Source organism: Tamandua tetradactyla, chromosome 14 (genome assembly GCF_023851605.1).
Source record: "Tamandua tetradactyla isolate mTamTet1 chromosome 14, mTamTet1.pri, whole genome shotgun sequence".
NCBI lineage: Eukaryota > Metazoa > Chordata > Mammalia > Pilosa > Myrmecophagidae > Tamandua > Tamandua tetradactyla.
In genome coordinates, this window is record NC_135340.1 from 42542157 (window position 1) to 42569687 (window position 27531).

General features: G+C 37.7%; 1 long non-coding RNA gene across 4 annotated transcripts in view; it reads left to right on the forward strand.

Annotated features, from left to right (window-relative positions):
- Positions 1-309: 309 nt before the first annotated feature.
- LOC143655022 (uncharacterized) overlaps positions 310-27531 on the forward strand; it is a 32816-nt gene continuing 5594 nt past the window's right edge. The window contains exons 1-8 of one of the 4 annotated variants that reach the window (XR_013162038.1): positions 310-375; positions 579-710; positions 12073-12145; positions 13230-13251; positions 14353-14427; positions 14519-14629; positions 14730-14796; positions 14969-15391. This is a non-coding gene — a long non-coding RNA (uncharacterized LOC143655022). Of the gene's footprint in view, positions 376-578; positions 711-12072; positions 12146-13229; positions 13252-14352; positions 14428-14518; positions 14630-14729; positions 14797-14968; positions 15392-27531 lie in introns of those variants that run through there. The other 3 variants (XR_013162036.1, XR_013162037.1, XR_013162035.1) reach the window with 3 other exon arrangements.

Genomic DNA, 27531 nt, shown 5'->3' on the forward strand with positions numbered 1-27531 from the left:
TATTTCCCAAATTATTCTGTCCAACTTTCTATATGAGTGACAACCTTGCTCTCACAGATTTGATAGGCTTCTTTAAATATTCCATATGTGAGACTTCACTAAGACCTTGAAGATTTAAGGGAAAAGGATAAAAGATAAGAAGGTCTATAGAGGTTTCAGAAAGTGACTGTAGTTGGAATGGCAAGTGGTTGAGAAAAAATGGGGGAGGGGCATTATAAAACTGCAGTGCACATTGTGATGTTCCATTGTGATGAGGCAGGAAGAAGGCTGCTGATTGGGTGAGGGAGAGTTATAAGATGTCAAGTTGCTAAGGCAGCGACCAAATGGGAGAAGGCTACTAGGAAGAGAGAGCCTCCTCCACCTCTTCCTGCTACTGTGAGATTCACCTTACCTGCTTTTCTGTCCTGACAACACTTTACCTGTTGACCCAATTTTCCTCCAGGTTCACCTTGACCCTTACCTTCACCCTATTCCTGAATACCAGTTCTGTGTCATCCTTTCTGTCCTCCTTCTCCCCTTTCCCACCTCGTACCCCTTTCCTCCCTTTCCCCTCACCACCCCTTCCCACTTCTCCCTAGGCCCCCTCTGCCCTACTCCTTCCAACCTCAGGATAGTCCAATGACCAACCAATTATGGGACCTCTGAGTTTGTTCTTTTGGTTCCTCCTGCTCCAATCAGCCTGGACAATGACAGGTCATCCAAATGCCAGTGTGAGTAAATGTTGCACTTGCCATACTTTATCCATGTTAACTGGGTTGTCACACTGTGTTTCCCTTAAGGTGTATGAGGGGGGATAGGTCCTCCTTGCAGAAACAGTACCTGTGAATAGCTTTCTTGTTCCAGCCTTAAAGGACTCTGATGACTACTTTCATATTGTGTTCTGGGTCCTACCACCCCCATAGGTCCCACATACAGAAAAGGTGGAAATTATGGAAATCTGAAAAGCATAACTTTATAACATCAAAAAGTAATGAATTCTGGTATAATTAGAGTCATGATGTCAGAATTTTTTCCAGAAATTCAAGATGAGGGCTTCAGGCTCTGCCAGTTAAAAGAGTTGATGCCTTGTGTACACCATGTTTTCTCTAAGTTAGTCATCTATATATCTGAAAGCTCACTAGTCTTGCAAACAGCAGGCCTAATCATTGCTGTTATAGCTATTTGGTTAAAAATTCCAAGTGTGTTGTGACCCTTGTCCTTTCTGGTTTATTTATTGGCTTTCTGAATGTTCTAGTTTGCTAGCTGCTAGAATGCAACACACCAGAGATGGATTTGCTTTTAATAAAAGAAGATTTATTTTGTTAGTTCTTCAGAGGAAAGGCAGTTAACTCTCATCTGAGGTTCTTTCTTACGTGGGAAAGCTCAGGGTAATCTCTGCTGGTCTTCTCTCCAGGCCTCTGGGTTCCAACAACTTTCCCAGGGGTGATTCCTTTCTGCATCTCCAAAGGCCTGGGCTGAGCTGCTAGTGTTGAGATGAGGTATGATGAGCTGCTTGGGCTGTGCTACATTCTGTTCTCTCATTTATGCACCAGTCAATTAAATCAAAGGTCATTCACTGCAGTAGGCATGCCTCCTAGCTGACTGCAGATGTAATTAGGAACAGATGGGGTTCACATACCATTTGCTCATATCTGCAGCAACAAAACTAGGTGCCTTCACTTGGTCAAGTTGAAAACTGAATCTAACTACCACACAGAACTTCTGAGTATTCCCTTCCCTTCTGCTAGTTCAGAATAAGTCTCCTCCTAGAGGTTAACCCAGGGTCTCTACAGTTAGTTTGATGGGAGCTTGAGAAGGCCATCAGATATTGAAACATGGCTGCAGCCTATTCAGATGTACAAAGAGGGTAGTCTACTAGGATTGTCCTCACCAGGAGATATATTACATATTGCCCTTCTCTTTGTAAAAATTTCACATGAAGAATGTTTATTTAACTAAAATAAAAATGGCCCTTAATGTCTTCAGGTTTGTTCAAATAAAGGGAGATGCACAGTCCCAGCTCTGAAAATATCACTCATTAAAAATCAGCATCGTCCACACCACAACCACCATTCCCCCCAAAAAACAGTCAATCAAATAGGGATATTGGAGGAATCTTCTGTAGCAAAAGGCTGGGCACCTTTGATCTTTATGTCTCAGATGCCCAGAAGGGATATGGAAGGGTCCAATAGTCATGCTCTAGGTATGACTTAGGCAAAATTGCCCTGGAACCACCCCACACAGAGAAGAATTTATTTTGTTTCTGTACATTCAAACTAATCTGTCAAGATACTTCTTGGTATTTTTTAAAATTAGAACTTTTTCCTTGGATATTGGCTGCATTTAACATAGAACAGGGACACCCTCTTTCCCTCAACTTTGAGCTTTTAGAAAACTTAACTGGTTTTGAAGTTCTCAACTCCACTCTTTCTGATAAGCAGGTCCACTTACATAAATCCTGCTGGCCTTCTGAGGCTAATTCTTACTTTCCACTCCTTGTGGAAATGTGTACTTTAGGATGCCAAAATGAATCTTTGTTGCATGAGAATGCTTACAAGGTGCTTTACTGGCATTTCCCAGAAGATATTTGCTTTCATCTCTGTATTGCAATGACCTTGTTCATCCTGCTCCCCAAAAAGGTCATGAGTTTCAAAAGGGAAGGTACTGTGACTTAGCCATTATCCCACACTCTGGAGAATTTCCTTAACAGGGCAATGCATTAATTTTCTTAAGCTTCCAGAATGCAATATACCAGAAATGGAACAGCTTTTAAAGGGGAATGCATAAGTTTCAATTTTACAGATGTAATTCTTAAAAATGCCCAAACTAACACAACTAGGGAAAGATAAACTTAATTCAAGAAAAGCTGATGAATCCAGAACACCTCTGTCGTTTGGGAAGGCATGTGACTGGTGTCTGCTGTTCCTGACTTCTGGTTTCAGATAACTTCTCTAAGGGTATTTATTTTCTGCAACTCCAAATATCTGGGTCTGGTGTTGGCTCTGTCACTTCTGTGCAGTCTTCCAAAGATAGCTACCTCTTAAAGGATCTCAGTAAACAATCCCTCCTTCAATGGGTGGAGATCCATCTTCATGGGAACCATCTAATCAAAAAGTCCTACCTAAGGGCGAGCCATGGTGGCTCAGCAGGCAGGAATGCTTGCCTGTGATGCCAGAGGACCCAGGTTCGATTCCCAGTGCCTGCCCATGTAAAAGAAAAAAAGTCCTACCTACAATTGGGTGTGTCACATCTCCATAGAAACAACTTAAGAAGATTCCACCCAACAATATTTAATCAAGATTAAAGAACACGGCTTTTCTGGGGTACACAAGATTTTCATACTGGCATAGTCCACACTCTGGATCACCAAAATACATGGTTTTTCCACGTAAAAACTACATTAATTCCATTACAATATTGCAAAGTCTTAAGCCATTTCAGTAACAATACAAATACAATACAAAGTCAAAAATAGCACAAAATTTCATCCAGGTCACTCACTGCATCATCTGTCCTAAGCCAAAAAATTCTCCTCTGGGTGTGGACCTGTAAATCTCAGAACAAGTTATCTGCTGCCAATAAACAAAGAATGAACAGCCATAAGATAAATGACCTCATTGCCATAGGGGGAGAGTGAGGGAAAACAGGGTTCACTGGACTCAAACAGTTCTGACAACCTGCAGGGAAAACTCCTTTAGATTTCAAAATCTGAGAGTCACTTCTCCTTGGGACATTAAATAGCAATAGTCCCACCCTTGCCAAGGGCTTATGTTATAGCCCTGCTCTCTGCAAATGCTGGGGTGAGGCTTGCAACACTGGGTATGGTTGGGGAAATCACATTTTTCTTAGCTCCACCCTCTCCAAACACTAGTGCAGCAACCTAGCTCCCTGCCATCTCTGGAGCACATGCTCAATCCCTCCAGAACAATGGGACAATCACCAGGGTTCCTCCAATCACTGGTTTATGTGCTCCATCTCTCTTAGGCCTGGAGCACCAAAACACTTCCTGAGCAACAAGGCAGAAGGATAGTCCTTTGCCTTCCAGGAAAACTCATTCTCTTCAAGTGCTTGTGTTTGCCCTCTCTCCTTTCCCAAAGTTTCCTGGCTCCAGACTTTACCTCCCATGGGTATGCCTTTGAAATTATTTTCCCTTCCATTTATTGCTTTTCAGACTGGCAGTGGTTCCACTTATACAGGTCACATAACACTATCCTTGATTTTCTATGCAGCATGCAGGAATCATAATCATCAGACAATAAGAATTTCCACAAATCCTTTCTGGATCACTCCATCTCCAATCCACACTTGTCCTATAATAAGTGACTGCTTCCATGTTTGGTTAAATCCTCACATGGTGCCCTATTCACGTGGGTCTCATTATCTAAAGGCCCAGAATTTTCCCAGACCATCAATCCCTGTTTTCTTTGCTCCCAAGAGTTCAATTCTCAACTTAGCTCTTTCCTGTCACGTTTCATGATAAGCTACAAGGAGCAGCCAGGCTGAATTTTCCCCCATTTAGTTTGGAAATTTCCCCAGCTGAGTATCCCAGAATGTTGCCTTTAAATTCTAACTTCCATCCAACAACAGTACTCAATTTGGCCAACTTGTCTGCCATTTTAATACAAGGGCCACCTTCCTTGTAGTTTGCAATGACACATTCTTCACTTCTGTCAATGGCTTCATTGAAAGTTCCTTTAGAGTCTACATTTCTTCCAACAGTCTCTTCAAAGCATTCTAGGCCTCTCTATCAAGACCCTCACAACTCCTTCAGAATTTTCCCCTTATCCATTTAAAAAGCCATCCCAATATGTTTGGTATTTACAAACTATACCACCCCCACTTCCCAGTACCAAAATCTGTATTAGTTTGCTAAAGATGCTGGAATGCAATATAGCAGAAGTGGAACCGCTTTGAAGGGGGTGTATTGGCATGAAATTGTCAACAACCTCAGAAAAGCCATGCTTTCTTTACTATGCCAATATTGCAGTGGCAGACTTGCTGCTTAGGGTTTAAACTTATGATTAGATTATCTCCAGGGAGATGTGGCATGCTCAATTGTGGGTGTGACCTTTTGACTAGATTGAGATTTAATTCCACCATTCAAGGTGGGTCTTTATTAATTTAGTGAAATCCTTTAAAAGAAAAAACATTTTGGAGAAAGCTCAGAACTAAGAGACATGGAAATTTGTAGGTGCTTGGAGTGCCTAGATAGAGGAGATGCAGACACTTGGAGTTAAGTTGCTTCAGAGATGACTGAGCCAACAGGATGCACAAACATTTGGAGATGCATGGCTCAGCAGATGTTGCAATGTGCCTTCCCATGAGGCACTAAGGAAGCCAGAACCCAGAGTCATGTCCTGGAGGAGCTAAGTGAATGCCAACATATGCCAAGCAAGGAATCCCACAGTAAATATAAATGGACAAGAAGCCAGCCACTTGCTTTCCAAGATGACAGAGGTATTCCAGATGGCATCAGCCTTTCCCGAGTGAAGGTATCATCTTGTTACTGCCTTAATGTGGGCATTTTCTCAGATTTAGAACTAACTATAAACTTGTAACTTATTAAGCTCCATTCATAAAAGACACTACATTTCTGGTACATTGTTTCCCAGCATCATTAGCAAACTAAAATAGCAGGAGTGCATTAATTTGCAAGTCTATAGTTCTAAGGCCATAGAAATGTCCAAAACTAAGGCATCTAGGGAAAGATACCTTGGCTCAAGCAAGGCTGATGAAACCAAAACAACTCTGTCAGCTGGGAAGGCATGTGGCTACCATCTGCCCATCATTTGGCTTCTGGTTTCAAACAGTTTTCCATGGGGGAATTTACTTTCTACATCTCCAAGTGAGTGGGTCTCATGTTGGCTCTGCTGTTCTGTGAACTCTTCCAAAAATGATTCCCTCTTAAAGACTCCAGGAAGCAACAGCACTTTGAATTGATGGAGACACATCTCCATGGAAATACCTAATTAAAACATCACACCCACAAATGGGTGGAACACATATCCACATAAAAATATTAATAAAAATATGCCACCTTTATTAAAGTGCTGCTGGAATGCAATATACCAGAACTGGAATGACTTTTTAAAAGTTTGATAAGTTACAAGTTTACAATCCTAAGGAAGTGAAAGTGTCCAAATTAAGGCACCAATATGAGGTTACCTATACTCAAGAAAGGCTGATTGGTAACACTTCTGCAAGCTGGGTAGTCAGGTGGCTGGCATCTGCACTTACCTTGCTCCTGGGTTCCATTGCTTTCAGCTTCTATTCCTGTGAGGTTTCCTCTCTTTATTTCTGCAGGGCTGGGTTTCATCTCTTGTTTTCTCTTGACTCTCTCCAGGATTTGGCTATCTTAACATCTCATGGTGACATCTTCTGGGCTGCAAGGATCTGTAAATATCAATGTCTCTGTTTTTCAAGTGCTGACATCTCTATCAGTTCTGCACTGAAGTTTCCAGTAGCTCTGCCATTTCTGAGGCTTCTATTATTTCTGTGTCTCTTCAAAACGTTCCCTCTTTTAAAGGATTCCAGGAAACTAATCAAGACCCAAGTGGAATGGTGGAGTCATATCTCCATCTATTCAAAGGTCACACCCACAACTGATCATTCCACATCTCTGTGGAGATAATCTAACCACGTTTCCAACATACAGTAATGGATTAGGATCACAAGAAAGATCTGCCCCCACAACACTGGATAAGGATTAAAAATGGCTTTTCTGGGGTACATAATGTTTTCAAACCCACACAACACATAATAATATTGAATCAGGATTAAAGAACATGGCTTCTTTGGGGTGCATAAAAGTTTCAAACTGACACAGGCTGCTACATTCATTTGCATGGATCCTGACAATCATTTATACAGAATTTGTCCTTTTAAAGCAATATTCCACTTGCTTTTTCAATACCAATGGATAATTCTTCACAGGACTTATCTACAGAAGTGAAATTAAGCACCTGATAGGTGACTGGCAATGGAGGTAATGTCCAGTGTTGATGGTTTTAATTGTGTAAAGTTATTTGTCAGATTATAAGAACTTGACAAAACCCTGTGTATAAATGTGAAGGCAACTATGATGTACAGTCTCTTTGGCAAAGATGAAACAGAGATAAATGCATTTCCTGTCTTCATATACCTCTTATATCTTTCCTTCTTAGAGAGTCTTCCATTAAAATTTTTCTGCTGCTTATCACATTTTGCAATATACTTTTGGAAATTGAAAATTCTCCTTCCTTAGCTTTCAAAATGATCCCTGATACTTTGCTTTTGTGGTTGTGATGGCTAGAGTCTGGTGTCAACTTGGCCAAGTGATTATGCCCAGTTTTCTGGTCATGCAAGCACTGGCCTGTCCATTGTTGCAAGGTTATTTTGTGGCTGATTTATAAACCAGAAGGCTGGTATATTAAGTCATCAGTCAGTTGATTGCACCTCTATGATCAACTAAGATGTTCCTCCCACAATGAAGTAATCCAAACTGTTGAAGGACTTTAAGGGAGAGGAGAGAATTTTTTCACTGCTGTTCTGTCAGTGAGTCTCTCCTGTGGAGTTTGTCCAAAGGCTTCATTAGATCTACCAGCTTCACAGCCTGCCCTTTGGATTTTGTACTCTTGCATTCCCACAGTTGTGTGACACAACTTTATAAATATCATATTTACAGGTATCTCCTGTTGGTTCTGTTTCTCTAGAAAACCCTGATGAATACAGCTTAGTAACAGGAGTGGGGCAGTACAACTCTTCCTTAGCAATGAAGCAGAAGGCCTGCCCTCTGATTCTGGGGAAATCTTACCCTCTCCACATTTATGGAATGGTATGCTTTCTTGGCCTGAGGTTTCCTGGCTTCAGACCTTAACCTCCATAGTTCTTCCTCTGATGTGATTTTTTCTTCAATTTGTCTCTTTCCTTTCCCTTTTAGTCCAGACTGACAGTGATTCTCTTTGTATAAGAATCCACAGCACTCTTGTTGGTTTTCTATCCAATACACTTGTATCACACCCACCAGAAAATAGGATGTTCCAGAAATACTTTCTTGGATAATTCAATCTCCAATCATTATTTTTTTCTGAAATGGTTGACTGCTTCCATGTTTGCTTAAGCCCTCATGTGGGGCAAAACTCACTCATGCCTTACTTTCTGGAGGCCCAGAATTTTCCAGGTCACCAATTTCTGTTTTCTTGGACACAAGAGTTCTGTTCTCAACTTATCTCTTTATTCTCACATTTTACTACAAGTTTCAAGGAGAAGCCACACTGTATTTTCATTTTTACTTTGTCAATTTCTTCTGCTAATTTTCCAAGTTCATGGATTTTAAAGTCTGCCTTCAATACAAAGCCAGTCAATTTGGCCAGATTCCTTGTCACTTTAAAAGAAGGATCACCTTCCTTACAGTTTGCAATAATGCCTGCATCATTTCTTTCTAAGACACTATTAGAGGTGTCTCTAGAGTTCACAATTCTACAAAGAATCTCTTCAAAGCATTCTAGTCCTTCTCTGTCAAGTATATCTCATTTCTTCCAAAATCTTCCCTTTATCCATTTAAAAAAACATTCCAACATGTTTGGTGTTTGCAAACTACAACAGCATGCTTCTTCCCTAGAACCAAAATCTGGTTTAGTTTATAAGCTTCCAGAATGTAATATATCCAAAATAGAATGGCTTTTTAAAAAAGACTTAAATAAGTTAAACTTATATAGTTCTATGTTCTATGGGACATTAAAATGTCCCAACTAATGCATCCAGGGAATGATACCTTAATTCATGGAAGGCCTATGCATCTGGAACACTTGTGTCAGTTGGGAAGCCATGCTGATCATTTGCTTCTTGGCTCCGTTTCCCTCTACCTCTGTTCCTGTGGGGGATAAATATGAACTATGACCAGGTGACCTGTTACAGAAATGAGGATGGTGTCTGTATGAATATTTCCTCCCTGTTTTATCATGAATATGTTTACATTTGTACAATTTGCTCTTGTCATATGACATAAGTTGTACAGTTCATGCTATAGTTTTGAGTCATAGGATTTCAAATTTAAAAGTAAATGTTACCCAAGGACTTGCACACTATTCTGGAATGATGCTGTGCATTTCCATTTGAATGCAGAACATGTGAGTATTGTTTGGTTAAACATATATCTGTTATTGTATTCTATTTGGAAATTAAGCAAATTCCCAGGTGATGTGTACAGCTGCCAAGGTGACAAGGGGTGGACTGTGATGGTTGGGTTCTGCCTTAAACTTGCTCTAGTGATTATGTCCAGTTGTCTGATAAGGCAAGCACTGGCCAGACCATTGCTGCAAAAATATTTTGTGGATGATTGATAAACTGGAAGGCTGGTGTATTAAGTGATCAGTCAGTTGATTGCATCTGTGGGTGAGTACATCTATGATTAACTAAGATGTGTCTCCCACAATGAGATAATTCAGTCAGTTTAAGGTTTTTAAGAAAACACAGAGACTTTTTCATTGTTTCCTCAGTAATTGAGACTCTCCTGTGGAGTTCATCCAGATCATTCATCAGAGCTGCCAGCTTCACAGCCTGCCTTGTAGATTTTGGACTCTTCCATTCCCACAGCTGCATGAGACAACTTTATAAATCTCATAATTTGGATATCTCAGTTTCTATTGCAAACCCTGACTAGTACAATCATGCAGTATTTTCTTGTTTTGTAGAGGCTGAAGAAGCACAGGTTGCAGCGGCCCCATATGCTGGGTTAGAGGTAGGGATTCATTACTGATACCAGTACCTGGACAGTTGTCAGATGTCACAGAAATGTTCATGTCAGTTATAACTCAAATACAGGACATATTTATAAAATTTTCCCACTTTTCACACCCTTGTGTGAAGACCACAGATGAAAGTGTAAGAGAGTTCAGAAGTTTGTTTCTTTTTTCTCAGAAGACAGTTAAATTTGCATGAAACACATTTGATGTGTCAATTAAACTGTAGATGAATTTTCTCCTAAAATTCTTGTAATATATAGTTTTTGAGAAATCAATGTTTGTCTTTTGTTGTACTGACCACACATTCCAGAAATTTCCTATTCATTTTAACTACTAATATTCATGTTTGCTGTTCATTGGCTAATGAACCATGTAAATGCTGGTTTACAGTACAATTGAAATAGGAAGTTGAATTCTTGCCAGTAGTTATTTGAAATTTGGTTTTTAGCTACCTTTGATTCTTATAATTGAAATCTTCAGGATAAACAATAATCCATTCTTTCAGATGACCTACCTACTTGAAAATTCTGATAATGTGTCTTGTATTCTGAGTGAAGCTGAATTCTGAAACCAAACCTCAATTAAAAAAAAGTTTTCCTAGCAATTATTCCATATTTAATTTTCATTAGAATAACAATAATAGTATAACAACAATTATCTACTCACTTATAGTTATCAGTTGTTTCTATATAGTATATCAGAATGATGCAACATATTTATATATGGACCCCCTCACTGTTAAGAATGCTTTCATTTCTACCTATTGTATACAACTTTTACTGATTCTTATCACTTTTGTACATTTTTATATACAAGTCAGTTGTATATTTAGGCCTTTTCAATGGATTTAATCCAAACATCTTATGAATTTACTAATGTAAGTTCTTGATTTTGTTTTATATTTCTAATTAGAAATTGGCTTATAGGTGCAACATTCTATTTTTGAAAGACTTTGAAATTTGTCAAAAATTGGAAACTCACAGTTTCTGTATCAAGATTGTTTTTATCTTGCTTTATTGATCTATAAATGATATATGGTAAAATGCACTTGTGTAGATTATTTCAGTTTTAAATGCCTGTATATCTGTGAAAACACTTTTGCAACCAATACAGTAAACATATCAAACACCAACAAATGTTTCCTCTTGACCACCTTGCCACCCTACAACCCCCATTCCACATGTTTCCTGGTAGGGTGCTAGATAACTGATCTACCATCTGTCAATACAGATTAATATTAATTTTTTAGAATATTATATGAATGGAATGTATAGTAGGTAGCCTGTTTTGTGTTGTTTTTCTGGGGTTTTTTTGCTCATAGTAATCATCTTGAAATCTAGCTGATATTGCATATAGTAATAGTTTGTTCCTTTCAATTGCTGAGCTTCACTCTATTTATGTATATAACAAAATCTGTTAATCCATTACCTTGTAAAAAGCATGGAGAGTGAGTGCAATACTTAAAGGTACCAAATACACAATTTCCAATAACAAAGCCAACTCTGCACAAAGCATGCAGCACTCAGTTTCCTATCTTCCTTGAAACAATGGTGTTCTGGTTTGCTAGCTGCCGGAATGCAACACACCAGAGACGGATTGGCTTTTAATAAAAGGGGATTTATTTTGTTGGTTCTTCAGAGGAAAGGCAGCTAACTTTCCACTGAGGTTCTTTCTTATGTGGAAGGCACAGGATGGTCTCTGCTGGTCTTCTCTCCAGGCCCCTGGGTTCCAACAACTTTCCCTGGGGTGATTTCTTTCTCCATCTCCAAGGGCCCAGGCTGAGCTGCAAGTGCTGAGATGAGGAATGCCAAGCTGCTAGGCTGTGCTACATTGCATTCTCTCATTTAAGCACAAGCCAATTAAGTTAAACATCACTCATTGCAGCAGACACGCCTCCTAGCCAACTGCAGATGTAATTAGCAACAGATGAGATTCACCTACCATTGGCTCATGTCCACAGCAACAGAACTAGGTGCTTTCACCTGGCCAAGTTGACAACTGAATCTAACTAACACAAATGGAATCCTTTGGAGATTTTTGAGGGACATGGTTATGTCTTAGAGCTCATTTAAGATTTCTATGAGTGTTTCTTTTGACCTCTTATATTGTACTATTTTTGAGATTCTCATTATTTCAGGTATTGCTATTTCAGCCAGATGATATTTTACAGGAAAATTTTCAACTTGGACCTAATATTTCTGGATTTCCATGGGTATATGTTACTTTTTTGGTCTCCTTGGGAATGATTTCCTTTGTCATTTTCTTAAGGATGAATATCCCAGATGTGAGTATATTAAATTAAGTCTTAAGCTCACTGTAAGTCATAATAAACAAAGACTTTTTATAATCCTGGTCCTTTTTCTTCTTTTAGGTTATTAACATGAATACAAATAATGGTTGAAATTGAAGCTGAACTGGTATTATAATTAGTTAAAAATTTTGAGGTAAAGAACTCAAGGAGGGGCGGGCCGTGGTGGCTCAGCGGGCAAGAGTGCTTGCCTGCCATGCCGGAGGACCTCGGTTCGATTCCCGGCCCCAGCCCATGTAAAAAACAAACAAACAAACAAAATATAATAAAACAAGAAAATGTTTAAAGATGTTTCTCTTCCTTCCTTCCTTCCATCCTTCCTTCCTTCTCTCTGTCTTTAAAAAAAAAAAAAAAAAAGAACTCAAGGAAAAAGACAACTGTATAAGATAATGTGAAAACTTCAACTTAAAAATGGTTTCTACTGAAAGGTGAACATTAAATACTGGGAGGGTACTTTCATTACTGTTAGAGGAACTGTGAATTCTCACAACATTCCTGGAATGAAATTTCATATTATCTAATGCAAAGCCTTAAAAATGTTTACATATTTTCTTTTGTTCATGGGCAGACACTGGGAATCAAACCCAGGTCTCCAACATGGCAGGTGAATTCTGCCACTGAACCACCATCACACCACCTCATGTTTACATATTTTTTTATTCAGTATAGTCATATTTCCTGAAATCTATAAAGTTTACTTTTCTACTCTGTTTTGATTGCATCATTGATGAGTTGTTACAAACCCTGAGACAGATATTTATAAATGCATCCCCTTAGTCATATAAAAGGATCTGGTTTTGACACAGAAAATTCATAGACTTTAAAAGCAACCCTGGTTCTGAAACTCATATTTCTTTCTGGGGGTTGATAAATAATTGATTCGGGTTAATGACACTTTAGGATATTTATTATAAAAATGTCTGTCATTTCTATTATTAAAAATAAGGTTTGTGCAGGTTTACAAATGAATAGAAAGACTTTTCTTCCAAAATGAGGTATTTGCTTTAGTGCTTTCACCAGAAAATTATTTAGAAGTATTACATACCATTTAAATTGCAAGTTTTAAAAAATTTCTTTTTTTTCACCTTTTGGATTAATTATCCTAAACCAATCCAATATTAAAATTTCCCTTGGATGTGATTTTGCCTGCTCAGCAGGAATTTAAATATTTATATTCATAAAATATTTTGGCTTTAAATTTAATGTTCTTTACCTCCTAGGTGGGGCATATATTATATTCAGGTAAGATTTTAACTTATGTTATCTCTGCAATATTCTCTAAATATTGGTACTTGATGTGAGTTTTAGTTCAGATAGAAGAAAAGACCCTGAGTTCTGATGTCTGATTTCTTCATAACTGGAAAATGTTACAATTCCTAGTCTGAATGAAGGAGTAGGTAGAGTTACTGCCAACAGGAAAAGGGATTGAAAGGAGGGACAGATTGTGGGAGTTGGGAGAAGAAGTGTTCACTTTAGAAAAGCTTATGGATAAATTGATGACATTTGTCTGAGTTTTCAGGTGGATGGTGTCTGGTACTACCTGGATCTAGGGGCAGAGTAAAATGAATGAGACACTGTTGGTGTATATCAAGAAAGTTAAGGCTTGGAGAAGGTTCCAAACATTGTTAGGAAAATTAAGTGTATAATAGACATTCATACACGATGTTATGAAGGTTAAGTGGAGGGAACAATTAATTCTAGTGGAGAATGAGTAGAAATTAAAATGATCCAAATTGGATAATAAATTCCATACATGTATCATGTGTTGGGATAATGAAGTATTGATATCTTCTGAGACCCAGAGCCTCAATACATTGCACAGCAGGGTCATATGAGAGACTTTAATGCCAGTCTGGGTAGTCTGAAATTCTAGGTTCTGTTCAAGGTGCTTTGCCCTCATAGTACCAGGTCATGTAACTTGGCTGCTAATATACAAGGGCAATTCCATTTTATTCACTTCTCCTAATCTTTTTAGGGATGGTATTATATCAACATGAAGAAATATCTGAAATTGTGAAGTACTGCATGGAGGAAAACAAAATATTCACAGCAAAATTATTTGATTTCAAAGAGAAGGCACAAATAATTTTTATGTATTCCAGATTTCATCTTTAATTCTTTCCATGTGTCTTGTGATTTCACTTTTATTGTATAGTTTCTTTCATTACAATGTCTTTTATCACAGTTTGTTTCTTATAAACAGTCAAAATCTGAAGCCAGCATCATGAATGTATAACATTGTGTTCTTTAGTTTTGTCAGAGTTCACCTACTTGGGGCATGATTTCAATACCATGGGACAATTTATATTCTGAATTCTCTGTCCTTTATGACATTTTTTATAGATTTAAAAAAAGGATCATGTTGATGAAGTCAACAAGTTAAAAATTAGTCTCTCAGATGAAATGAATACATTTAAGGTAAAAATGCCTTCTTTATCCTGTATCATGCCTTAAAAACAGAAGTACAAGTGATGAGTAATCATTAATAACTTAAATATGCTTTGTGTAGGATTACAAGCAAACACTGAATTTAATCAACAAAATCATGGGTTATATGATAAACTGGATGCAAGTTCCAATGGAATTGGAGGGAGGTCAGGATGTGAAGGACCAAGACTCGGTAAAGACATTGTTGTAAAATGTTACCACATTTTGACTTTTGAGTTTTGTTTGCACACTGGATCCAAAATTTCACAATTTTTTTGTTTTGGAATTTTTAGGCAACTTCTGCATTGATACTACAATATCACCTATGAGGCTTGGCATCCAACAATTGTTCTTTGGAAGGTAGGCTGCTTAGTAGGAATAAATTGTCTCTTAATGAAAATGCATGCTTTGGCGTTGGTAGATCAAGAATGATCTCCTGATTTTTGGATTCACACACCTCTGTTCAGCCTCCAAAACGTTTTTCAGGTCCATATGCACACCATGTGATACTTAAATCTTCTATAATTTACAGAATATATTAAAAAGCTGCAAGAAGACTGTGAGGCATTGCAGTCTGAAAACAGTGCTTTGGAAGAGGAAAGCAAAATGCTTACAATGAACATAGCCAAGCTCAAGAGAACATACAATGAGAGAAAAAAGTACGTGTAAGAGTAAGATCGTCTTGAGTTCCCTGTTTCAAATACTATTGTGTGAATGAATTTGTGGACCAATGTAGGTAATTTTATCATTTTAAAATGTTTTTATTATAAACAATGAACAGACATAGAAACATTCTTGACATACAAACATTCTTGACGTGGTTACAATCAATGACTCACAATATCATCACATACTTGTGTTGTTTTGAACATTTGCATCTCTCCAGCAAAAGAAAGAAAAAAAGAAAAACTCATATATGCCACACCCATTACCACTCCCTTTCATTGGTCACTAGCATTTCAATCTACTCAATATATTTTAACCTTCATTCTCTCTATTATTTATTTTTAACCCATATTTTTTACTCATCTGTCCACACTGTAGATAAAAGAATCATCAGGCACAAGGTTTTCACAATCACACAAATACATTGCAAAAGCTATATTATTATACAATCATTGAAACACAGCTCTACAGTTTCAGGCACTTCCCTATAGTCACTCTAATACACCATAAACTTATTCTAATGCATAAGAATAATCTCCAAGATAACTTCTTGACTCTGTTCAAAATTTGTCAGCCATGGACAATTTATTTTGTCTCATTTCTCTCTTCCCCCTTTAGGCCAAGAAGGTTTTCTCAATCCCTTGATGCTGACTCCCAGCTCATTCTAAGATTTCTCTTCCACATTGCCAGGGAGCTTTAGACTCCTGGGAGTCATAACCCATGTAGAGAGGGGAAGGACAGTGAGTTTGCTTGCCATGTTGGCTGAGAGAAATAGAGGCCACATCTGAACAGCAAAAGAGGCTCTCTGGGGGTGACTCTTTGGCCTTATTTTAAGCAGGCATAGCCTATCCTTTATGGGGATAGTGTCAAAGGAACAAACCCCAATACTGAAGGGCTTGGCCTGTTGATATGTTTGTCCCCATTGCTTGTGAGAATGTCAGGAATTCTCTAAATGGGGAAGTGGGATTTTCTCCCTTTCTCTCCAATTCCCCTAGGGGACTTCACAAATACTTCTTTATTCATTGTTCAAATCATTCTGGGGTTTATCAGGGCATCACACTAACCTGGACATACCTACAAAATCTCATGTCTTATTCAAATTTCCAAGTACTCATGGCATTCAATTAAACTGTCCATAAAAGTTAAATTAGGAAATGCACTAGTCAAAATGTAAATTTTAGTCTCACACAGAAGTTGTTTTAAAAAATGAGTAAGAATCTATTTTCAACACCCTGCAATAATGACATTCCTTTGTTCTTTCTCATGCAAAAACATTTTTCAATTTGCAAAAACAATTTTCAATTTGTACATATAGTCACTATCATTGTACACTCTAAGCATTTCTAGGTTATACCATCTCAGTCTTTATTGTTGAACTTTCCTTCTGGTTTCATATGTGCCCCCAGCCCTCCTCCCTCTATTATTCTCATTTTCAGCTTCATTCAGTGTACTTATATTACTATCCATTTCTGAATTTTTGCAATCAGTCCTGTTGCTCAGTCTGTATCACTTCAGCTCCAATTACCCAATCTCTACCCTATTTCTACCTCATGATAGCCTCTGTTCTTAACTGAAATTCACCAAGTTCACTCATTAAACTTAGTTCATATCAGTGAGACAATACAGTAATTGTCCTTGTGTTTCTGGCTAATCTCACTCAGCATAGTGTCTTCAAGGTTCATCCATGTTGTTACATGCTTCATGACTTTATTCTGACTTACAGCTGCATAATATTCCATCACATGTATATAACACAGCTTGTTTAGTCACTCATCCACTGATGGACATTTGGGCAGTTTCCACCTCTTGGCAATTGTCAATAATGCTGCTATAAATATTGGTGTGCAAATGTCCATTTGTGTCCTTGCCCTCAAGTCCTCTGAATAAATACCTAGAAATGGTATTGCTGGATCATATGGCAATTCTACAGTTAGCTCCCTGAGTAACTGCCAAACTGCCAAACTGCCATCCACAGCAGTTGTATCATTTTATATTCCCACCAACAGTGGATAAGTGTGCCTTTTGCTCCACATCCTCTCCAGCACTTGTCATTTTCTGTTTTAGTGATAATGGCCATTCCTACGTGTGTGAGATGATATCTCGTTGTTTTTTAATAACTTTTTTATTGAATAGTATAATATATACAAAGCAAATAAATTAAAAAGCAACAGTTTACAAAACACTCTTTAAAAAGTCATTGCAGGACCGATCCCAGAACTTGTCATGGGCTATCATACAGTCCTAACATATTCTTTCTTCTAGCTGATTTTCCATCTAGCTGAGGCTAGGAGGCTTAAATATTTTTTATCTTCACAATGGACTTTTTTTCTGTCTTTTTTGTGAAAAATAACATATCCATAAAAGCTATACATTTCAAAGCAAAATATCACATAATTGTTGTATGTTGTAGAACATACTTCAGATTTTGACATGGGTTACAAATTCACAATTTTAGGTTTTACTTCTACCTGCTCTATAATACTGGAGACTGAAAGAGAGATCAATGTAATGATTCAGCATTCTTATTCATTGTTAAATCCTATCTTCTCTGTATAATCTTGTGGAACCTTATATATTGCCCTAGGTGTTCTTTAGGATTGGCTGGAATGGTCACCAGGTTGTTGGAATGTTGGCAAGTTATGATGGGTAGCAAGGTCTATCTGAAGTTTGCATAAGAGCAACCTCCAGAGTAGCCTCTCAACTCTATTTGGATTTTCTCTCCCACTGATACTTTATTAATTACACTTCTTTCCCCCCTTTTGGTGATAATAGAATTGTTGATCTCATCATGCTAGGTCTGGATTCATCCCTGAGAGTCATCTCCAACATTGCCAAGGAGACTTTCACCCCTGGCCCCATTAGGAGGTAGGGTGATGATTTCACTTGCAGGGTTGGGCTTAGAGAGACTGAGACCACATATAAGCAACAACAAAGTCCTCCACAAACAACTCTTAAGCATGTCTATAGGTAGTCTAAGCTTTTCTGTTACCTAGATAAGATTTACAAGAGTATGCCTCATGATTGAGGGCATGGCCTATTGATTTGTGTGTCTCTAAATTTTGACAAAGTATGAGGGGATTCCCTGATGGTAAGGTTTAATAGTTCCATATTCTTTCTCTCCTCCCTCAAGGGACTTTGCCAATACTTTTTGATTATCTGCTTAATATATTCTAGGATGTTTCCAGGCATTCCAATGATCTATACAGAAATAAAGGACCTCTTTCGTATTCTGGGCTCCCTGTGATTCAGTTGTTCAAATGAGCTATACAGATAGGTTGAATTAGATTATGCACTACAGAAAATTTCAGTTCCAGATCAAATAAACCTTTCTTCCACTAGTCACCCAAAGTGTGTGTGGTTCTAAAATATAGACGCTGTCTTCCTTACCCCTATATTCTGAAATACTTTAACCCCAACCTGTTTGGCTTCATCATTATCTCTAAATATCAGATTATATACATAAAACAGCCTCTCAAAATACAGAAATAAAAATCACCACTCCAGACTTAATTTGTGTGCTCTAAAAGCTTACAATCTAGGCCCCTGTTTTCTTATAGGCATTTAGTAAAGGTGATCATACCATTGTTTTTCTTTTGTTTCTGATTTTTGTCTCACCAAATGTCCCACATGTTCATTCACATCATTGCATGTCTCACAACTTTGTTCCTTGTTGTAGCAGCACACCCTATATTCATAAATATACACCATAATTCACCAATCTACTTCTCCATCAATGCATCCTTCAGCCACCTGCATTCATTGGGCATCATGTAGAAGGCCCCAAATCCACAGCCCATCAACATTCTCAGTTTTAGATAATTTCATTGATCCCAAGAGAAAGACAACCAATAAACACACCCTTGCCAAATAGGAAGTCTAAACCTTCTCTTAGCTCTTGTCCATCACCCCGCTATTTGCCTTGGTTGTTAGCACTATGCTAGTGCTGGTGGTTTCATTTTGAGCACAGCTCATAGCATGCAGTAGCAGTTTCCCCACTGTACCCTGGACTTAAAAACTCTTTAAGTGAAAAATCTTTGAAGTACTTCTTGTGAAAACTAATTCATATTTCTACAGTGAATCAGTGGGAAACATAGGTCTATACAATCCCTTTCAATCTTGTTCAACTTCAATATGGTAATATTACTTCTAGACCCACTAGAGAATCACCTTCTCGCCTATCTATTCCTTGCATTGGAGTTCAACCTCATTAGGTAATGATTCACCTATCTCTCACTTCTGTGCGTCTTTAAATTCCCAATCATCTATATTATAAGCCTCTGATTATACCTTTATGTTAGTCATAAAAAATGGAATCATACAGTATTTATCCTTTTGTGTCTGGCTAATTTCATTCAGCATTATGTCCTCAATGCTCATCCATCTTATCATGTGCTTCAGGACATCATTTTGTCTTACTGCTACATAATATTCCATTGTATGTATATTTTATTGGTCCACTTGTCTGTTGATGGGTATTTGGTTTGTTTCCATTTTTTGGTGATTGTAAATAATGCTGCTATGAAGTTTGGTGTGAAAATGTCTGTTTGTGTCATTGCTTTTAGCTCTTTTGGGTATACAGCAAGTAGTGCTATTTTTGGGTCATAGGGCAACTCAATATTTTGATTTCTAAGGAACCACCAAATAGTCTTCTAGAGCAGTTGCACCATTATACATTCCCACCAGCAGTGCATATGTGTCTCAGTTTCTCCACATCTTCTCCAACATTTATGGTTTCCTGTTTGTTTAATAGAAGCAATTCCTATAGGTGTAGGGTGGTATCTCATTATAGTCTTGATCTGCATTTCCCTTATAGCCAATGAAAATGAGTATCTCTTCATGTACTTATGAGCCATCTGTATTTGCTCTTCAAAAAAAATGCCTATTCACATCTTTAGCCCATTTTATAATTGTGTTGTATGCTGTTTTGTTGTTGAGTTGTATTTCTTTATATATGTAGGAAATCTAACCTTTGTCCAATATGTGATTTCCAAATATTTTCCCCCATTGAGTTGATTGCCTCTTCACATTTTTGACAAAGTCTTTTGAGGTGCAGAAGCATTTGATTTTTATGAGCTCCCATTCATCAAACAAAAGAGTATTTTTTCTTTTGTTACTTGTACTCTGGGTGTAAAGTTTAAGAAGCTACCTGCTACTACTAGGTCTTGAAGATATTTCCCTACATTTTCCTCTGGAAGCTTTATGGTGTTAGTTGTTATATTTAGGTGTTTGATTGACTTTGAGTTAATTTTTGTGTAGGGTGTAAGATAGGGGTCCTCTTTTATTCTCTTGGCTATTGATATCTACTTCTTCCATGCCCAATTATTGAGAATACTGTTTTGTCCAAGTTCAGAGGATTTGGGGGCCTTGTCAAAAATCAGTTGACCATACATTTATTTGGTGGTCTATCTCTGCACTCTTGATTTGATTCCATTGGTCAATGCTTCTGTCTTTGTGCCAGTAATATGCTGTTTTGACCCCTCTGGCTTTATAATAGGTTTTAAAGTCAGGGAGTATTGATCTGCCCACTTCATTCTTCTTTTTTTAGGATGATTTTAGTTATTAGGGGTCTCTTTCCCTTCCAGATGAATTTGCTAGTGGGGTTTTCCAAATCTTCAAATTAAGTTGTTGGAATTTTGATTGGTACTGTAGATCAATTTGGGGAGAATTGACATCTTAACTATATTTAGCCTTCCTATCCATGAGCAGGGAATGTCTTTCCACCTATTTAGATCTCCTTTGATTTCTTTTAGCAATGTTACCTAGTTTTCTGTGAACAAATCCTTTACATCCTTAGTTAAGTTCATTCCTAAGTATTTGATTCTTTTACTTTCTATTTTGAATGGATTTTTTCCTTAACTGACTCCTCAGCTTGGTTATTGCTTTTGTATAGAAATGTTACTGATTTTTCACATTAATTTTATATCCTGCCACCTTGCTGAATTTGTTTATCAGCTCAAGTAACTTAGCTGTAGATTTCTCAGGATTTTCCAAATATAGCATCAAATAGAGTTTTACTTCTTCCTTTCCAAATTTATATCCTGCCACCTTGCTGAATTTGTTTATCAGCTCAAGTAACAGCTGTAGATTTCTCAGGATTTTCAAAATATAGCATCAAATATGGTTTTACTTCTTCCTTTCCAATCTGGATGCCTTTAATTTCTTTTTCCTGCTTGACTGCTCTAGCTAGAACTTCTAGCACAACACTGAATAATAATGGTAACAGTGGGCATATTTGTCTTGTTCCTAGTCTTAGGGGGAAAGCTTTCAGTCTCTGTCCATTGAGTATGATGCTGGCTATCAATTCCATCTTTTCACTTTCAATCTATTTGTATTCATTTGTCTAAGATGAGTCTCTTGTAAGCAGCATATAGCTGAATTATGTTTCTTAATCCATTCTGCCAATCTGTATCTTTTAATTCATAAGTTTAGACCATTAACATTCAAAGTTCTTACTGAAAAGGGGTTTCTTGATTCCACCATCTTATATTTTTTACTTTATTGGTCAGATTTACATATTCTTTTCCTTCTTTCTTTTTGTATTCTTTAAATTACCCTTAGTAGTACTCTTTAATTCTGTGCCCTCCTCCTGACCTGCCTCTCCTGTCTTTTTAATTCAGTGGGCAGAACTCCTTTTAGCATTTCTTGTAGGTCCAGTCCCTTGTTGACAAATTCTTTCAGGACTATTTTGTCTGTGAAAACTTTAATCTCTCCTTCAACTTTGACTTTTTTTATTCTTTATTTTTTGCATGGGTAGGCACTAGGAATCGAACCTGGGTCTCTGGCATTGCAGGTGAGTCTTCTGCCACTGAACCACTGTGGTTGGCCCTCTCCTTCAATTTTGAAGGACAATTTGGCTAGGTACAGAATTCTTGGTTGGAAGTCTTTCTCTTTCAGGATCTTGAATATATCATACCACTGCCTTCTTGCCTCCAGGGTTCTAGTTGAGTAGCCTGAACTCAGTCTTATTTGATTTCCCTTGTATGTAGTAAATTGCTTTTGTCTTGCTGCTTTCAGGATTTTCTGCTTTTCTTCAATATTTGACAGACTGATTAGTATGTGCCTTTGGGAAAGCCTATTTGGATTTATTCTGTTTGGAATTCTTTGGGCTTCTTTGATTTGTGTATTTATGTCCTTTATGAGGGTTAGGATGTTTTCCTCCATTATATCCTCAACTACTCTTCCAAGCCTTTACTCCACTCTTGTCCTTCTCAAACACCAATGATTCTTATATTTGTGTGTTTTGTTTTGCCTATCATTTTCCTGAATTCCTGCTGAATTTTTTCCATATTTTTTGCCATCTGCTGTTTTGAGTCCTCAAAGTCATTTATCCTGTTCTCTTTATCACTTATTCTTTCTTCTGTCTCTTTAAATCTGGTGTTGTCTGCCTCTAGTACATTTTTTATTTGTTCAACAGAGTCTTTAATCTCTTTGATTTCTACTATTTTCTTATACATTCTTTCAAATTCCTTTTTATACTCTTCTACTGTATTCTTGATCTGCTTTATATCATTTGCTACCCTACTTATTTCATTAAGCAGAGTTGTATGAACATCTTTCACTAGTTGTTCCAGCCTCTGTGTCTCCTCTGGTGTTTTAATTTGGTCATTATGTAGGGCTATATCTGTCTGCATTGTGATATGCTTAGTGATCTTCTGCTGTCTTCATCACATGTAAATATCTTGATTAATTTACTTTGTGTGTCGATTTGTTTCAGTAGTCTAAGACCTTGTGTTTGTAGGATGGCTATACAGCAGGGAACAGGGCATGGGGTGGGCACTCTATCCAGTGATTTGTTTCAGGGCAAGTATAGACATACATTGGGGATGTTACACTGATGCTTGTGAGTGTGGGTGCCCAGTGGCAGGGAGGATGTGGGTGCTAAAGTCTGGGGGGTGTAACCTGGTGTGCACTGGTCTAAGGCACAGGCCCTTTGTGCATATGCATAGTGCTGTGGCAACAGTTAGGTATTATGCCTTCATGAATTGGGGGCAGATATGACCCAACTGCACAGATTAGCACTTTCTCAGAGCTGGGAAGTTTGGTTGAGAGTCATATGCAAGCATGATTCTAAGACTGCCTCAAAGTGCTGCTCCCAGAGCTAAATGACGTGACTGGGGTCCATGTGCATGTGTGGGCGTGAGAGTGCCATAAATGGATACACTGTGCTCAGGTGGGGCAGAGTGAGGCTGTGGGATACTATGGACAAGGACCAGGGTTAGCCCAGGTATGGAGATTAGTGCCTGCAGCCTTTATGCACTGGCAACAGCCTACAGGGATCTGGGAGGGGTAGGTAGTGCTTGGGAGGTGTGCTGGAGAGGTGGTTTGGGCTGAACTTGTGGTGGGGGCATGGGGCAGGTTTGTGCACTGCTGGGGTGGGGACACCTGGAGCCCAGGGAATGGGAGAGGATGAGAGGTTTGGGTGTATGGGGTGTGAAGTGAGTAGCCAGTCATGGGGCTGCACTGGTGAGGGTAGTACTCCCAAGGAACATGACCTGGCTTACTTAATAGTCCTGGGCTCCCATCCATGCACTCCCAATTGCTCCCTGGCTCCATGGCTCCACACCAGGTTCCAGCTTTCTGCTTCTCAGTTTCTTGGCCTGTGCAACCAAGGCTGCTGCACGTGGTGCAGAAGGCTCTCCCAGGTCAGGTGCACTCCCAAATCACCACCTCAGTTGCTCTCCTGTTCTTTCTCTAACTTTTCTGTGGAGCAGGGCTAAGTTCAAGCTATTCAGCTGTATTTCTGGAAATCCCTCCTCCTTGTGGTTTTGATTTGCATTTCCCTACCAGCCAAAGAAGTTGAGCACCTATCCATGTTCCTTTTAACTATTTGTATTTCTTCTTCTGAGAAGTGTCTGTTCATGTCTTTTGCCCAGTTTTTAATTGGGTTGTTCATCTTTTTGTTGTTGAATTGAACAATCTCTTTATATATTCTGGATACTAGACCCTTATCTGATATGTTGTTTCCAAATATCATCTCCTGTTGTGTAGGCTGCCTTTTTACTTTCTTGACAAAGTTCTTGATGTACAACATAGTTTAATTTTGAGGAGTTCCCATTTATCTATTTCTTTCTTCAATGCTCATGCTTTTGGGTGTAAGATCTAGGAAACTGCCTCCTATTACAAGTTTTATAAGATACGTCCCTACATTTTCTTCTAAAAGTTTTATGGCCTCAGGTATAATGTTTAGGTCTTTGATCCATTTTGGGTTAATTTTTGTATAAGGTGTGAGATATGAACCCTCTTTCATTCTTTTGCATATGGATAGCCAGTTCCCTGAGCACCATTTGTTGAAAAGATTGTTCTGTCCCAGGTGAGTTGGCATGAGTGCTTTATGAAAGATCAACTGTCCAAAGACGAGAGGGTCTATATCTGAAAACTCTACCTGATTCTATTGGTCAGTATATTTATCTGTAGGTCAGTACCATGCATTACCTCTGCACCTTTGTAATATGCCTTATAATCAGGTAGTGTGAGACCTCCTACTTGATTTATATTTCTCAGGATATTTTTAGCTATTTGGGGCACCCTGCCCTTCCAAATAAATTTAGTTATTCGTTTTTCTATTTCTGCAAAGTTAAGTTTTTGGGATTTTAATTGGTATTGCATTGAATCTATAAATCAATTTAGGTAGAATTGACATCTTATCTATATTTAGGCTTCCAATCCATGAACATGGCATGCCCTTCCATTTATTTAGGTATTCTGTAATATCAAGCACTTTTTTGTAGCTTTATTTTTGTATAGGCCTTTCGTATCCTTAGTTAAATTTGTTCCTAAATATTTTATTATTTTGATTACAATTGTAAGTGGAATTTTTTCTTGATTTCTCCCTGGATTGCTCATTACTAGTGCACAGAAGCAGTACAGATTTTTGAGTGTTCATCTTGTAACCTGCCACTTTGTTGTACTCACTTATTAGCTCTATTCATTTTGCTGTGGATTTTAGGGGGTTTTGACATACAGTATCATATCATGGGCAAAAAGAGTTGTACTTCTTCCTTTCCAATTTTGATGCCTTGTATTTTTTTTCTTGTGTAACTGCTCTGGCTAGAAATTCCAACACAATGTTGAATAACAATGGTGACAGTGGGCATCCTTGTCTTGTCCTGATCTTAGGTAGAATGCTTTCAGTCTTTCCCCACTGAGGATGATGTTAGCTGTGGGTTTTTCATATATTCTCTTTATCATGTTGAGGAAGTTCCCTAATATTCGCATCCTTTGAAATGTTTTCATCAAGAAAGGATGTTGAATTTTGTGGAATGCTTTTCTGCATCAATTGAGATGATCATCTGTTTTTTCTGCTTTGATTTATTGATGTGGTGAATCACATTAATTGTTTTTCTTATGTTGAACCATCCTTGCATACCTGGAATAAATTCCACTTGGTCATGGTGTCTAATTATTTTAATGTGCTGCTGGATTCAATTTGCAAGAATTTTGTTGTGGAGTTTTGCATCTATATTCATTAAAAAGATTGGTCTGTAATTTTCTTTTCTTGCAGTGTCTGTTGCTGGCTTTAGTATAAGGGTGATGTTGGTTTCATAGAATGAGTTAGGCAGCCTTCCCTCATCTTCAATTTTTTGAAGAATTTGAGCAGGATTGGTATTAATTCTTTCTTGAATGCTTGGTAGACTTCATACGTGAAGCCATCTGGTCTTGGACTTTTCTTTTGAGGGAGCTTCTTAATGACTGATTCGATTTCTTTACTTGTGATTGATTTGTTGAGGTTGTCTATTTTTTCTCAAGGCAGTGTTAGTTGTTCATGCCTTTCTAGGAAGTTGTTCATTTCATCTATGCTGCCTAGTTTGTTAGCATAAAATTTTTCATAATATCCTCTCATTACCTCCTTTATTTCTGTGGAGTGAGTGGTTATGTCTCCTCTTCCATTTCTGATTTTATTTGTTTGCATCCACTCTCTTTTTCCTTTTGTCAACCTTGCTAAGTGTCCATCAATTTTATTGATTTTCTCAAAGAACCAACCTCTGGTTTTGTTGATTTTTTTTGACTGTTTTCATGTTCTCAATTTCATTTATTTCTGCTCTAGTCTTCATTATTTCTTACCTTCTCTTGCTTTGGGGTTAGTTTGCTATTTGTTCTTTAGTTCTTCCAAGTGAACAGTTAATTCCTCGATTTTTGCTCTTTCTTCTTTTTTGATATAGGCCTAAAGGCGATAAAATTCCCTCTTAGCACTGCCTTTGTTGCAGCGCATATATTTTGATAGGTTGTGTTTTCATTTCAATTGTCTCAAGATATTTACTGATTTCTCTTGTAATTTCTTCCTTGAGCCATGGTTGTTTAAGAGTGGTTATTGAGTCTCCATATATTTTTTAATTTTCTGGCCCTCTGCCTATTATTGATTTCTAACTTCATTTCTTTATGATCCAAGAAAGTGTTTTGTATGATTTCATTCTTTTTAAATTTATTGAAACTTGCTCTGTGATCTAGTATATGGTCTATCCTTGAGAATAATCCATAAGCACTTGGGGAAAAGGTGTACCCTGCTGTTGTGGGGTGTAATGATCTATAAATATCTGTAAAGTCTAGTTCATTTATTGTATTTTTCAAATTCTCTGTTTCTTTACTGATCTTCTGTCTAGATGTTCTATCCATCAATAATAGAAGGGAATTGAAGTCTCCAACTATTATGGTGGATGTATCTCTTTCTCTTTCCAGTGTTTACAGGCTTTTCGTCATGTATTTTAGAGCACTCTAGCTTGGTGCATAAATTTTTATAATTGTTATGTGTTCTTATTGAACTGATCATTTTATTGATACATAATGTCCTTCTTTGTCTTATTTAATTGTTTTACATTTGAAGTATTAGCATAGCATCTCTTGTTCTTTTCTGATTGTTGCTTGCATTAAATATCTTCTCCCAACCTTTTGCTTGCAACCTATGCTTGTCCTTGGGTCTAAAATGCATGTCCTGAAGACAGCACATAGATGGGTCCTGTTTTTAATCCATTCTGCCAACCTATGTCTTTTTATTGGGGAGTTTAATCCATTAACATTTAGTGTTATTACTGTGAGGACAGTACTTTCTTCAACAAGTTTGCCTTTTAGATTTTGTATGTCATATCTAATTTTTTTTTCTCTTTTTACCTTCACTGAATTCTTGGTTGGCAGTTTTTCTCTTTTAGAATCTTAAATATCTAATACCACTGTCTTATCACCTCCATGCCTTCTGCTGAGAAATCTACACATAGGCTTTCTGGGCTTAGCTTGTATGTGGTGGATTGCTTTTCTCTTGTTGCTTTCAAAATTCTTTCTTTTTGACATCTGACATTCTGATTAATAAGTGACTTTGGAGTATGTCTATTTGGAGCTATTCTGTTTGGGGCATGCTGTACCTCTTTTAGATCTGTAATTTTATGTCTTTCATAAGAGTTGGGACATTTTCGATGATTATTTCCTCCATTCGTCTTTCTC